Genomic DNA, 16,374 nt, shown 5'->3' with positions numbered 1-16,374 from the left:
GAATGCTTTCAGAAATAGAAGTGTGAATAGTTGCTTTATTATCAGTTAGCAAAATGAAAAGTAAATGAATAGAAGAGAAATCAATCAAATCAATATTTGGTGTAACTACCCTTTTGACTTCAAAACAGCATCGATTCTTCTAGGTACACTTGCAGCACACAGTTTTTGAAGGGATTGGACAGGTAGGTTGTTCCTAACATCTTGGAGAACTAACCAATGCTCTCAATGCTGAGAGATACAGGCAGATATTTATCCATCATGCCATACCATCAGAGAGGCCTGTTATTTGCCCCAAATGCATTCTGCAGCAGGACAACCACCCCAAACATACAGCCAATGTCATTAAGAACTATCTTCAGTTTAACCACTTCCAGACCGAACACTTTTACCCCCTTCCTGACCAGGGCAATTTTCAGCTTTCAGCGCTATCACACTTTGAATGACAATTGCGCAGTCATGCAACACTGTACCCAAATGAATTTTTTACCATTTTTTTGAGACAGATAAAGCTTTATTTTGGTGGTATTTATTCACCGCTGGGATTTTTATTTTTTTTGCTGTGTAAATGAAAAAAGTCCAAAAATTTTGAAAAAAAGTGTTTTTTTAAATAAAATTTTGCAAATAAATAATATTTCATCATAAATCTTGGCCAAAATGTATTCCATTATCTTTTTAGTAAAAAAAAAAAATCCAAATTAGTTTATAACCAAAAATTATAATTTTTAAACATTTTTTTTTACATTTTTATTTTATTTTTTTTATATTATTATTTTTTATTTGTATTTTTTTTTTTTACATACTGTCACCCTAGCAGTACAGTGTAACCATGGTGACACTGTACTACTTGTGGGGGGTGATGAAGATTTTTTTTTTTTTTTACACTGATTGCTTTTACACCCATATAGGATGTAAAAGCAATAATTTCTCCTTCTCTCTGTCTGCATTCTTGCACTCATTGAGAAGTACTGAGTGAGCTTTGATTGGTCACAGCTTGTCACATGGTACAAGGCTGTTGTGAATAGCCTTGTACCATGTGACCTCAGTGATCATTCACAGATTTCACACGTAGTAAGCAATGATGTCACAAGTGACATCTTGCTTACTACTTTGCATGTGATCACTGATTGGCTAATCAGTGATCACATGATTGGGACCTCGTACAGAGGTCCCGTCCGACGATAGGTGTTTCACTGTGTCCGGAGGACACAGCGGGCACCGAATCGCGGTGCTGCGCGCTCCCAGGGAGCGCGCACAAGCAGGGTGCGGGGAGGTCGTTTATAAACGGCCCCCCGACCCTGCAGTGCCACCGTCCGGCCGTTTATATGCAACGGCCGGTCGGGAAGTGGTTAAAGAAGAATACGGAGTCCGAATAGTAATGGTTGGACCCCCACAGAGCCCTGATCTCAACATCATCGAATCTGTCTGGGATTATATGAAAAAAGCAGAAGGATTTGAGGCAGCCTACATCCATAACAGATGTGTGGTTAGTTCTCCAAGATGTTTGTAACAATCTACCTGCTGAGTTCCTTCAAAAACTGTGCAAGTGTACCTAGAAGAATTGATGCTATTTTGAAGGCAAAGGGTGGTCACACCATATATTGATTTGAATTAGATTTCTCATCTGTCCAATTACTTTCCATGTTGTTAATTGATAAAAATAAACTTTTAACACTCTCTTTCTGAAAGCATCCTTAATTTACAGCATTTTTTCACACTACCTAAAACTTTAGCACAGTACTGTACAAATAATAATAATATTCAGTATATGATGCGTACATTAAAGCTGAACTTTGGAATCAGTCTTTTATGGCACCCCAACCACTCTCTCCACATACTGTTATAATGAAAAAAAAATCAAGTTACTTTGGTGGCCAAAAAAATTACTTTTACACTTGCTGACATCATTGCATGTCTCTGCAAAGTTCAGGGAGCTGGAGAAGGCACCACTGTAGTATTCTATATCAAATCCCTTGGGCATAGGCGCACCTCAATGATCACATATACATGAATTGCCCATCTAAGTGGAAGTTCATGGACTGGGACAAACCTGCTGACCATCATCACAGCCTTTTGTGAACGCCAAGGGCAGATCATTGCAACACAACCACTGCGATCATGGGGAGAGAACAGCAGTGACTGTTCGTATTTACTGCAGTCCTTCTGTAAAATTCATGGTACAGTGTAAATTGAACTACTCAGATCAAGTAAGATTGACAAAATGAATGAAAGATTGAATGTGTCCATCATAGCTCAAGACCCCTCTGTTTCACGTGCCTTTTTAGGTGCATCTGGATCAATGTTGGAACCTTATTTTTTATATTTACCTCTCTATTCATATTACCTAGTTGGGAAAATGTTTCTATGTTTCTGGTCCCATGTTTAAACTCTACAGCACAGTGTCAACAGAACAACAGTCATCCCGGACAATTCCGTCATCCCAAACCACCAACATTTCAGCTGCCGCGCTCTATATTGAGAAGCTCTGCACTTACCACATCTTGTCCCTTTAAACATCCAAAATGGCATTTAAAATAGCTTCCATAAATGCATATGGCCTAAACCACCCAGCTAAACATTCCTCTTATGGCGAGAAGCCTGCTCGCTTCAATGTGATATCCTCTGTCCTCTGTGTACAAGAGACACACTTTCTGGAATCCTCTCCTATTAGATGCTCCCACAAACAGTTCTCCACAATTTTCAAGGCTAATGCTCTGGTTAAGAAGAGGGGTGTACTTATAGCTAACAAAAACTTGCTGTCTTTTACTCTAAAGTGTTCTCACATGGATCAAGATGGTAGATACATCATCTTAGTCTGCCTTATCAATTCCAAACCATATACCTTGGTTAATATTTATGCCCCAAACTCCCATCAAATCCGATTCCTTAAGTGTATTCACAAGAAAATCTCTGAAGTCAAAGAAAGCTTAATTGTTCTTTGTGGAGACTTCAATTCCATTATGGACTCACAACTTGACTCCTCATCACATGCCAATTCACGTACCAATTCCTTACAACGTTTTTTTCACTCAGTAGACCTATTTGATGTCTAGAGATGTCAGCATGCGAGTGAGAAAGATTTTACTTTCTTTTCTACACGTCATTTGACATACTCAAGAATTGATGCTTTTTGTAGATAAATATACTTTGCAGAAGGTCTCATCCTCCTTTATTCAAGACATAGCATGGTCTGACCCTGCTCCTATTACCTTAGTAATTGAGGAGAAAGAGCGCACTTCTCAGATGTATTTATGGAGATGTGATTCTAGGTTTCTACACTTACCACACTTTAACACCGACCTATCTGGACACTTACAGCAATTTTTTGTCAATAACACAGGATCTGTAGAAAACCCATTTATAGTATGGAATGTCCATAAGGCATATATGACAGGAGTATGCATTAAAATGAGTTTCAGAGCCAAACACCAAAGAAAACAACACCTCAATGACCTGTCACAACGTATTGATAATCTAGACGCATTAAAGAAATCCCCTAATCCCAAACTATCCTCAGAACTTGCACAACTTCGCCTAGACTTACCATCTCTAACTCTGATACAACTCCAAGAGCTAAACTCAGAGTTCATGCCAGTTGAAATCTTAAATACAATAAATTCCCTACCCAATGGCAAATCGCCAGGACTGGATGGCTTTATATCAGAATATTACAAAACCTTTCAACACCTCTTAAAACAACATTTAAAACATCTATTTGATGCAGCAGCCTCCTCATCCTCATTCCCTGAGGAAATGCTTAAAGCACATATAGAAAAAATGGCAGTATGACAAGGGCAACACTGCCTACAAAAAGTGGTTAGTTGAAAATCCAAGCGGAGTAATATAACTGCATTCAATAGCTACAAAAATATTTGATCCCATGGATCATAAAGAGGTTGGACATGGACACGGTGAACAAATCATGATAAAATTACAAAATTAAAAGCATTCGGCGTCTTCAAATCTGGATAATTATCGGCAAGCAGGAATCCACATAAGGCAATGAAGTTTCCTAACTACGTGATCATAAATTTCCACATTGTATCTGGATAGGGAGAACATTCTTCAAAGATATTCTTTGGTAAACACCACAATAAGCGGAATGACTTCCTATAATGGAAACCAAAGAAGGATCATAGTAGTGGAAACATAAAAAGAGTAATGTATGCACAAGTCATGTACTAGAACAAGGCAGCCAAACAAAATGGTAAGCTAATAGTTCCATTACCTTCTCATGAGCTTGACCATCATGAAAAAATGATGAATGCAGGGCCCAAAAACACATATAGTTGCCATCCCAAAACTCGGCAAAGACCCAACGCCTCCTTCAAACTTTCGCCCTATATCACTGCTAAATGTAGATGTTAACATTTATGCCTAATTAATTGCTCGACCCCTTACAAACCTACTTCAAGACTGACCAGTTGGGTTTTACGCTTGGTAGACACTCTTCGGATACTACAAGACAAATGATAAACGCCATCTGTTATGCTAAATCAGCTCAAATACCCTCTTTAATGCTATCTATTGATGCTGCAAAAGATTTCAACCGCATACACTGGTACTATATGTCTCACACCTTAGAAAAATTTGGCTTCAACAACTTAATATATCGAGCTATTCATGCTCTATATTCTAACCCTTCTGCACAAGTATACACATCGGAAATGTTATCGAAAACTTTTCTGATTACTAATGGTATCCAACAGGGATGTCCCTTATCGCCAACAATATTTAATTTACTTATCGATCCATTAGCTGAAATGATCCAATCGCACTCAGATATGTCAGGTCTACTCATTGGAAAACAACAATATACCATCCAGCTATTTGCTGATGATATAATTCTGTTAATGTTGAATCCTCTCCAATCACTCCCATTTGCACATGAAGATTTGAAAAGGTTTAGTGACATAACTTACAACAAGGTGAATTTTTCTAAGTCCCTCATTTTAAATGTTGGAGCCGGGCCTTTGAAATCCCAATTACAATCCTGACTACCATATGTTTGGAGCGATAGTGAAATCCCTTATCTGGTTATCATACTATCCCCTAACCTACAAACCCTAACTAAATTGAACTATGAACCATTAATAAATCTCAGATGAACTGGTCTGATTACGCATGTTTAATCTGTCCTTGATGGCTAGACAAGCCGCATTTAAAATGAAAATCTTACCTCATATTTTATACATGTTTAGAACACTCCCGATTCCCATTCCCCTCCACGTTTTAGCGTCCCTAACTAGACTCTATAAGCGTTTCTTATGGAATGACAAAAAACCTAGAGTATCGAGCTCCCTTACGCTTAAACACCGAAACACTGGTGGAGCAGGCTGTATTGATTTCAAGGACTACTTAACTGCTATCCATTTAGACCAAATCAGAGAATGGTTTCACCAGACCTCAGTTACCTCCTGGGTAAATCTTGAATCCACGCTGGTTCCTTGCAGTAATCTTTCCCATTTCTTACTTATGGATGCTTGGAAACCTTGGAAACTGAGTACTCTCCCCCCCCCCCACCATACACTGCAGCCTTGTAGCCTGGAAAAAGCTACTAGCTAACTCCCAGATTACAGCCTCTATTTCCTCTTTATCCTTCCCATTAAAATTCATGGAACTCATTATTCCTTTCTTTACTACACAATTGTGGATAGGGAATATCTCCAATCTATATATCTCTAGTACACTTAAAACATGGGAAACAGTGAAGAACAAATTCAAGATTTCAGAAAAAGAAAGATACCAATATCAACAAATCACCCATGCCTTACACACCCTACCTTCTAAAATTAAGTGGATTTCAGGTACTGCTTGGTCAACCTTATCGACCACCAGATGCCCTAATAAGTCAACATCCTTCTTTTACAATCTCTTACAGAGGAAACTAGATTTTGTCAAAAGCTCAGCTATGCTCCAATGGGAATCTGACCTATCAATGCAATTCTCAGAGGCACATTGGAAATTGCTATTAGATCCTTATACAAAACATCTAGTTGCATAGACCACTGGGAAATGTCTCACAAAATGATCACACACTGGTACTATACTCCTTACAAGCGTTCTAAATTTAGAAGGAACCTCCCTAGCTACTGGAAGAAAATCTTCCAAATTATCTCAGAAGTTACTGGTATACTCATGAAACCTAACCCAGCCCTTGCCCAACCTGGGAATTTCCGACAAACCCCACCATTTCCATGTATTCATCTCCCATGTTTTATTAGCAGCCAGAACTACCAGAACTAGAAACTGGAAAAAAATCACAAGCACCTAACCCTTCCGAGTCTATACAGATTCTAAAAATAAATTTTGTGTATGAATGTTTATTGGTAAGAGATAATAAGGTCTCTAGATTCATTCACCAATGGAAACCCTGGATAAGCTGGAATGATAAATTTGATGATGTATAATCATTATTTCATAAGAGATTGATTTTTCCTGTTGTCGACAGACTGTGCTGAAAAAGAGTTAAGCATAATTGATGCTGCTACCTTAACTATTGCTAGCATTATGCGCCTTGCACTTATAAGATCTGTCTACATATGTTACGTGGACCATGTCATTGTTAACTATTACTCGTTATCTGGTCTAATGTTAGACCTTCTTTTTGTAATGTATTAAAATCTAATAAAAATCTATTGAAAAAAAAATTAATGAAAGATTGAGACTGGCAGGTAAATAACTGTTGTACTGATACAAAATTATTGTTGACTGGAGCTTAGCTTTAATAGCAGTATACTTCTGGCTGTTCTTTTCATTTTAGTGATACCATTTAAAAGAAAAAACTATGTACCCTAATGTTTAGAGACCAGAGCAAGCAATGAAACTTCTTTCAATATTCTGTTTCTGTGGGCGGCAGACACCAACTTGCCATTGGACACAAAGCAGTTCCATCCCACAATGACCCCTTTCCAACAGTCACTGGACTGGATTCACATTTCTACATTTGCATTGCAGCATCTTTTTTAGATATGTTTTTAAAACTGCTTTATTAGTTGGCATGTGTTTCCATTTCTATCCATAGCTCTTAAAACACACATTGATGGATGAAAAAAACAGGCATGATCTTTTTTTCAGGCCAATGTATGCCAACATGCTGTACACATGTAAACTAGCACCAATTAAAGCAGTGGCAAGTCTCTGCACATGGGTGTGAATGGGCCCTAAAAGCTATTTATCAGCTACTGGAAAGAATTTAGCAGGCACAGTCAAAGTTCCTACTCAACACTAGGCACATGCTCAAGGGGAACTGAGGAATTGGCAAAATTACTTTTTTTCTCATACAATGTATTAGCACTCTATCAAGCACATTTGTAGGTGCATTGCTACCCCATTTTAGCAGCAGTATGGCTGCTTTATTAAATTACCCCTTTGTATTTTCTTCTGGTAGGAACTGAGGATAAGGACTTCTATCCACTTAAAATCCAGATTGCTTCAGGCCTCATTTTTAACAGATCTAGACAAGGATAGTTAACCTCCCTGGCGGTATTCCCGAGTGTAGCTCGGGGTTAAATTTCAGTACCAGAAGCGGTAACCCCGAGCTACACTCGGGATTACACTGCAGCGTTGCTCAGGGATTCCCTCCAGCACTTACCTTGTCCCACGATGTCCCCCCTGCAGCGCCCCCAGCCATCTCCTTCGGTTGATGCCGGCATCTGTCTTCCGGGTTCCGTTCCCTGCGAGCGTCGGTACGTACAGGGGGCGGAAGCGGCGGGAATTTTATAAATGTAAAAATTTGACATTCACTCAATACACTAAAATCTGATAGCATTACATTACTGTATCAACCCATTTCACATACATTTTGTCCCGAGTGCTTTGTCCTGTGCCCTGCCTGCATTTTTACTGTTCTTTCTGCCTGGAAACTGAGAAACGTCCATGGTGTCCAAAAAGCGTCCCTTTAGGTCAAAATCGGTTTTAGACTGGCTAGAGAACAGCGATAGTAAATCAGAACCACTTGCGGAATTGAGTGATAATGATTTGTGGGGAAATTCGTCAACAGACACTGAAAAAGATTCTGCGACTAAGCTCAGCGATGTGCGAACTTGGCGCTCTATTTCAAATTTCAGTGTTTTTGGTTTGATTACATTATTGAATTAAATTTATTATTATATTATTTTTTTAATGATTATTTATTATATTATAATTTATGATTTTGTGTTTCAAATTTTATCATACCCGGGATATTTCCTAGACTCTTGTTTGGACAGATTTCAGTGAGTTTTTCCTAAGAATTACGGACCTACAATAAAAAAACAACATATTTCCATTGAAAACAATGTACCGCTTTGAGCACAGAAATACTGACATAATCAGACCGCTAGGGAGGTTAAAGTCAACTGTAGCTGATTTCTAACTGACTTCTTAGCCAAACTTTAAAATCATCTAAAGGTGACAGAAGTGGTTGTATGAGGGGTACCTGTACAGATCTAATCCTGCATCTACACTGACTCTCTCAATTATTACCTTTACAAGAAGATATTTTCAGCCTTAAAGTGGCTGTAAAGGCTGAAGGTTTTTTACTTTCATACATTCGATGCATGAAGGTAAAACCCTTCTGAGTGCTGTTCCCCCCTCAACCCACACTTATACTCACTTAAGCCCCCTCTTAATCCAGCGAAGTGCACGGGAGACTAGGAAAGAGCAAGAGGGGGCAGTCACAACTCTATGTGTCTTACAGATGCATGGAGCAAGGCTCGGGAGCGAGCATGTACCAGTGCCCTCATAGCAAGCGCTTGTATTTGGGGGCTCTGGTCAAGGGGGAGGAGCCAGGAGCACTGGCCAGGGACCTGAGAAGAACAGGATTGGGGCTGCTCTGTGAAAAACCATTGCACAGAGCAGATAAGTATGTCTTGTTTGTTTTTTTAAAAACATAAATAAAATGAACCTTTAATATCACTTTAAGTGGCAGGAGAATAACATACACTACCATCAGACATTATGATTCCAACCAGTAATTTTTGTAACATTCTATTAAAGGAATGTGTTGATAGCCTTTGCTTTAAAAGAACATATTAAGGATAGGGGCAGAGGCAAGTATAAATCACATTGGTACTTTCAGAATCACTGCCCTGACTTGCAATGGTGCTCACAGTATCTCTGCCAGCATTTCCAGTGGTACTCTCAGAATCCCTGCCAGTACTTCCAGAGTTCCCTGAAATGAAGATGGGCATGTCCTCTGACCAACAGGGTATTAAAATTCCAGCCATTGAAGTTACTAATGCTATGTCTTCTTACCACCTATCCTTTTCTGCAAAACTGCCTAACCTTTGCTAACCTGGATTGACCTGACTATTCTCTTGCCTGCCAAGACCCCTTCCTAGACCCTATATACTTCTCTTCTTACCACTTTCCAAAACCTCTTCCTGGACCTGACTACTATTTTGCCTGCCACCTTTTAAAATCCCTGCTTTGACATGACTACTCCTCTGCCTGCAGTCTGGCAAGACCTCTACTTGATCACAAATACTCTTCTGCTCACAGTCTTGTCCTGCAGTCTCCACACAGTAGCTGTCTCTGTTTCTGCCACCCCTTGGTGGAGCAATCCTAAAGTCCGTGGCCTTGATAAGTTTGGAGCAAACTGGGACCACAAAGCTACTGAATGATTGGTCCCCATTGTAATTGGTGGGTACCATCTTCTCTCACCTTTTTACACACATACACACACACACTGTATATATACACCCAGTAGATCAGCGTTTTTTTAAATACTCAGACCAGCCCGTCTGGCACCAACAACCATGCCATAGTCAAAGTCACTTAAATCCCCTTTCTTCCCCATTCTGATGCTCAGTTTCAATTTCAGCAAGTCATCTTCCCCTTGTCTAGATGCCTAAATGCATTGTGTTGCTGCCATATGATTGGCTGATTAGCAATTTGTGTTACCAAACAATTGAACAGGTGTACCTAATAAAGTGGTCAGTGAGTATATACGTATATTTCCCCACTATCTGGGTTATGGTCTCTTGGGGGTGGATTCGAGTACTCATGGGTTATCACTAGAGATGAGCGAATCGAACCAGGCGAACCGGAATTCGAGTCGAATTTCAGGAAATATTCGATTCGCGTCGAATCCGAAATTTTGCCTACTTCGGGTGCGCGAATCGAATATTTCCCGATCAGCCGGCAAAAGTGTCCCTGCAGTGAGCTCCGCTATTTCTGACAGTTCTCTGACAGAAGGAACACATGTTTAGCGGTTGAAACATTGTATCTATTAGTTTCCATTTAGGATACAGATGTTTCAACCGCTGTACATGTGAAGAAGCTGTCAGAGAACTGTCAGAAATAGAGGAACTCTGCACATACACTTTTTGCCGGCTTGGAATTATTCTTATTTTCATCCTACTTCTTCTTCTTCTTCTTCTTCATCCTCATCCTCATCCTCTTCTTCTGAGGATGAGGATGAAGAAGAAGAAGAAGAAGAAGTAGGATGAAAATAAGAATAATTCCAAGCCGGCAAAAAGTGTATGTGCAGAGTTCCTCTATTCTGCAGATACACTTAGAGGAGCTCTGCAGATACACTTAGAGGAGCTCTGCACATACACTTTTTGCCGGCTTGGAATTAATCTTTTTTTCATCCTACTTCTTCTTCTTCTTCATCCTCATCCTCATCCTCAGAAGAAGAAGAAGAGGATGAGGATGAAGAAGAAGAAGAAGAAGTAGGATGAAAATAAGAATAATTCCAAGCCGGCAAAAAGTGTATGTGCAGAGTTCCTCTATTCTGCAGATACACTTAGAGGAGCTCTGCAGATACACTTAGAGGAGCTCTGCACATACACTTTTTGCCGGCTTGGAATTAATCTTTTTTTCATCCTACTTCTTCTTCTTCTTCATCCTCATCCTCAGAAGAAGAAGAAGAGGATGAGGATGAAGAAGAAGAAGAAGAAGAAGTAGGATGAAAATAAGAATAATTCCAAGCCGGCAAAAAGTGTATGTGCAGAGTTCCTCTATTCTGCAGATACACTTAGAGGAGCTCTGCAGATACACTTAGAGGAGCTCTGCACATACACTTTTTGCCGGCTTGGAATTAATCTTATTTTCATCCTACTTCTTCTTCTTCTTCTTCATCCTCATCCTCATCCTCAGAAGAAGAAGAAGAGGATGAGGATGAAGAAGAAGAAGAAGAAGAAGAAGTAGGATGAAAATAAGAATAATTCCAAGCCGGCAAAAAGTGTATGTGTAGAGTTCCTCTATTCTGCAGATACACTTAGAGGAGCTCTGCACATACACTTAGAGGAGCTCTGCACATACACTTTTTGCCGGCTTGGAATTAATCTTATTTTCATCCTACTTCTTCTTCTTCTTCTTCTTCATCCTCATCCTCAGAAGAAGAAGAAGAGGATGAGGATGAGGATGAAGAAGAAGAAGAAGAAGAAGAAGTAGGATGAAAATAAGAATAATTCCAAGCCGGCAAAAAGTGTATGTGCAGAGCTCCTCTAAGTGTATCTGCAGAGCTCCTCTAAGTGTATCTGCAGAATAGAGGAACTCTGCACATACACTTTTTGCCGGAAACCGCTGTATGGAGGGAATGTCCCAGAACTGTCAGAAATAGACTATTTATGACAGTTCTGGGACATTCCCTCCATACAGCGGTTGAAACCGCTGTATGGAGTGAATGTCCCAGAACTGTCAGAAATAGACTATTTCTGACAGTTCTGGGACATTCCTTCCATACAGCGGTTGAAACATTGTATCTATTTGTTTCCATTTGTTTTCATCTCCAAGGGCATTTAAATTAAAGGTACAGTGTTCTGCACTAATTTAAAGGCTCTCTGAAGCCTAGAAACCCTTTTAATAAGTTAAATTCGTAGCGAATTAATTCGCATCGAATCGAATTTCATACTGGAATTCGCCGAATCAGCCGAATCGAATTTTTGAGAAATTCGCTCATCTCTAGTTATCACCCATGCAGGTTGATGGGTACCGGGGTTTATCTGGTTGATGTGAAGAGAAGAATGGTTTTCAGTACTCTCTAGATTGGTACAATAAGTCCTCATTAAGGACCTGGAATTTGGGGATTCGGAGAGATATTTGGGTGAAAGAATCTCCAAACCCCAATTACAGGGACTTTCATCCTAAAGGGTATGACAGTGCAGTGCCCTGTCATGGTGTTAAAAGGATGTTATATCACCCAGGATTCTCAACTACACAGGTTGAGGGGCTCCAGGGGGCTTGTTTTATTTGGAGAAAACTGTTTTTTCAGTTTCCTCACTGGTTGGTAAAATCCGGTTTGGGACTTGGAGCCTGGAGATTTTGTAGTGATCTGGGAGGGATGGTTACAACCGTCACCTTGCTTGCAAGTGTGAGCTGTTTTTTTTGTAGACTCAGGACTAGGTTTCTGGGATCCATCCTCTCAAGGAGTCCATGTGGGTGCAGGGGTGCAGCAACAAGTGTGTTTGTCTGCACAGTGAAGGTGTCAGCAGAGCAGCAGGGAGCTTCAAGAAAGAGTGCTAACAGAGGTACAGCATGCTGTGTTACATGGCCAGTAGGTACAAGGCCAAAGCAGCAGTGCTGCTAAAGAGAGCCAGGAGGTTGAATCTTATGTTATTTTGTGTTGATGGTGGAAACCCCTGTATGGGCAACTGTTCGTTTTGTTGGACATTTCCTTTCTTTTTAATAAAAGTTGGCCTACAAGCCCTTAAATAGCATAGCTGGCATAGACTGCACTGACTTTGGAGACTTACGCTGAGCTAACCAACCCCCAAACTTTACAAGGGGTACATCAGAGTCCAGAAAAGGAAGCAGAATCAGTTGGTACCTCTCTGTGAGGGACAGAGCAAACACAGTGAGCAGGGTGGACTAGCGTAGAATTGAGCCACGGTTACTGTACTGTGAATACCTCCTCTTTGGGACTCCTGAAGCAGCCAGGAAACACCAAAATCCTGTGTGGGACTGGTATAGTGAGCCATTCTCTTGTCTTCTGTCATGCCAGAGTTATGGACTATTATGTGTTCGTGTGCGGAAAAAAAGCTGTTTTATGTTATGGATTGTTTACAAGTTCAATAAAAACTGTCACATTTACAAACAGCTGGTGGTGATCCTGAGCTCCCACATCATTATATATATATATATATATATATATATATAATGAATACATAAAATACCATGCCATCATCACCAATGATCCTTATCATGTAGCTTCCTCCATGAGCACACATTTCTCAGCTTTGTAGGCCTCTGTCATTGACTTCCTTTGTAGCTCTCTGTAATTGGTTGCTTAAAGTGTTACTAAACCCACAACGGTAAAATCAGTCTGTATATACAGTAAAGCATGCTTATTATACTCACTGTAGAACCTAAGGGGTTAATCCTTCACATTGTGTAAAAAGGATGTTTGATCCTGTCTTCTCTGATCCTCCCCTTTTTCTACTGTCCACAATCCATCTGCTGATAGAACAGAGCCTTGGGGGCAAGCTGCACATGCTCAGTTTGTTGTGTATTGCTAGATATTTTTTTTTTGGGAGAGTGCATGTGATCAGCACAGGGCCAATCAGCACTGTCCAGACAGAGGTCAGAGGTTCTGTATTCTCCTAGATCAGAAAGAAAACTCCTCCTACAAGCTTTAACCAGTGCTCAGCTGAAGTCACAAGACTGTTATATACTGCTGATGAGAAAAGGTATTTAGCAGGGGTTATGCAGTATCATAGGACAATTAAGGGAGAATGAAAACTACAAGATTAATTAGTGCTAGGCCGGACACTGATAGAAGTCACAAAACGATTTAGCAGTTTATATTTACTAAAATAATTGCATTTCCATGTTCTGTGTACTGTGGGAAATCAAATATAGTAATACAAGGTCCTGGGTTTAGGAACACTTTATCCCAGCGCCATAAAGTGAGTTGATGATGGAAGACCTCCCACTGCCAAGTACTGTGATTGCAGGTCTGATAGTTAAATATTGCCCAGCAGCTGTCACTGTCTGCAAGTCCCATTCTGACTTAAATGGGGGAATATTTCCACTCAGGGTCACATGCCAAATATATGTTTTTTGTACATCTCTGATCACCAGCCCAGTCGTCCTTTTATGTGGGAGTAGCTATGTGTCAATGGGGAGAGGACCACAACAACTCCTCGAGGAAACACAGCAGAAAGCTCAAGCTATTTTTAACCTTGCTTTTAATATATTAATAAATGCCTTCTTCATTGTACACTCCCTAATAGCGTCCTTTCCTTGTTACTCCCAATCATCGGGGCAAGCTTACTTTGACAGCTGAGAATGGGAAAGGGGCTATCTGCTCTTTTTCCCACAGTAATAATTACATTTTTGCATATTAGGTTAGAAAGAAGCCATGAAAAATAGATTAGGTTTAGGAAACTGATTTAGGAATGTTTTAAGACAAACTAAACTACATTACAGGATAAAGAGGAGGGCAGATCAATACATTAAACCAGTGTCAGAAACTATATATGAGATAATTCTGGCTCATTATAAGTGATAAGACACAAAATAACTCACCGGTTTGAACCACCGACTGGACAGGATGGATTCCACAATGCCCTCGGAGAGTTTTTATCGCATCACCCAATTTTCTGCTTGTATCTGACAAAGACAAAAAAAGTTAATGCAGAATTTCAGAATTCCAAATTTCAAGCTGTACAACTTAATATGATAAAAAGCAATGTTCATAATGTAACAACCCAAACAAACCAATTATAAATCATTTTTCACCATTCTGGCTTTTGTGAAGGCTGAAATTTGATTCATTACTATCAATCTAGAACACTGTAGAATGGCGGAGTAACTATTATTGATTTAAGGCTAGAAAGAAGCTAAGTTGCTAGCATAAAGATGAACGCTGGCAGATATAGAAGACACAAATAATGCAGTTCTGTATTTATTAATAAATTATTAAATGTATTTTATTTTTATTTGTGAAGTGTAAGTTCATACGCAGGACTGCCTGGCACCCTCACTGGGTGCCTCCGCCAAACAGTCCCTCCTGCCCTCCAAACCCTTCAAGCAGACCGATTGCTAATACCAACCCTTTATTTCAAGCCTCATACACAGACAAGATGTTGAGGTAAAACCAAAGGAACAACTTTATTGAACAGAAATACAGGTTTTCACACACTTCAAAAATAGGGTCAGTCACCACATGAACAATAAAAACAAATTTTACACATTGGGGTAAACATCCCATAATGGTTAGGTAATGAGATAAAGTTGACACAAAACTAAAGACATCCTGCAGTAATCTCCAGGAGGATAAGCAAACAGACAGAAACAATGGGTTATTCAATTAACAATGGGAAATCACACCTAGGAGGTACACAAAGGGGAAATTACAAAATGGCAGAAAGACACTTCACACCTAGACAGGATAGGCAAACACAGCTACACATTATAACAGTAAACACATAATAGCATAATGAACAGATTACACATAACAACAGGAGACCCCGGCATCAGGTTGTTTTGAGCCGATTATAATCTTCTGTTTTGAGTCTCTGAGTCTAGAAGGGGGTTTGGGCTGTCCATACCCCAACAAAACACAAAGGCCCCAAATCTGTATCCGAGTCCTCTAGTTCTCAGAGTCTGTGTGTTTCGGGGAGACATGGACTTGAATCAGAAGTAAAACTACTCCAAAGGTTACCCAGGCACATACCACCCAAAGAATACAGCCCCCTCAAATGCCAGGACCAATAGGCAGTGGGCAGAAGGATAGCCTGCAATCCCCTCCAAAAGCCCCTGTCCTGATTGGGTCTGTCACAGTTCATCTTGCCAAAAAAAAATGTAAAAAGTGAATTTATCCCCATGCCCTGGTCCCCCATGTACTTCCCTCTGTGGGTGATGAGCTGTCAGTACCCACACAGCTAGTGCAGGGGTCCTGAGATTTGAAATCCCTGTTCTTCGTCCACTTCTTTCTGCAGGGCTTCCAGAATAGATCAGAGCAACTCAGATTGTTCCATCCCAGAAGCCCTCCAGAAAGAAGGGGGAGAAGAGCAATGATTTCAAATCCCTAGACAGCTGCATGGGCACTGACTGCTCATCACCCACAGAGGTAAGTGCAGCTGGAAATGGGGTGGGTGGAAAGAGTGTAGGGTGTTAGTTCACCTCTTTATTTTTTTACAGAAAAGGTGAACTAGCCCTTTAAATGCAAGCAGTGCCAGCATCTAAAAATGAACCGGTATTACAGCCTCTTGCTAATCTGTACATCAGATCTCAAAGTGGGAGAGGGAAAAGCAGCAAAGGAACATCTGAACACTAACAGCGTAAGAAAGCAGAGTGCCAGAAAGATGAGCTCATCCATGTTATGCTCCCTTTTCACTGTCCAGTCACGGGTTGGGGGCAGGCCCAGGGGCGTATTTACCACAAGGCAAACAAGGCATTTGCCTAGGGCAGCATTTTTCAAGGGGGGCAGCACCACCCCCTGGA

The 16,374-nt window shown here is 40.3% G+C and overlaps 1 protein-coding gene across 1 annotated transcript in view; it reads right to left on the bottom strand.

Moving 5' to 3' along the window:
- The window catches only part of SMPD3 (sphingomyelin phosphodiesterase 3), a 301,127-nt gene that overhangs the window by 142,521 nt on the left and 142,232 nt on the right, over positions 1-16,374 (bottom strand). Inside the window, exon 2 of the mRNA XM_089692870.1 lies at positions 14,455-14,538. The gene's annotated coding sequence lies outside the window, so the exon portion shown is untranslated. The remainder of the gene's footprint in view (positions 1-14,454; positions 14,539-16,374) is intronic.

This window comes from Staurois parvus, unplaced genomic scaffold, assembly GCF_062004578.1.
Source record: "Staurois parvus isolate SC_StPar_1 unplaced genomic scaffold, SC_StPar_1.0 ptg000607l, whole genome shotgun sequence".
Taxonomy (NCBI): domain Eukaryota; kingdom Metazoa; phylum Chordata; class Amphibia; order Anura; family Ranidae; genus Staurois; species Staurois parvus.
Note: the sequence above shows the minus strand (reverse complement) of the source record. Positions and strands in the feature narration are given on the sequence as shown.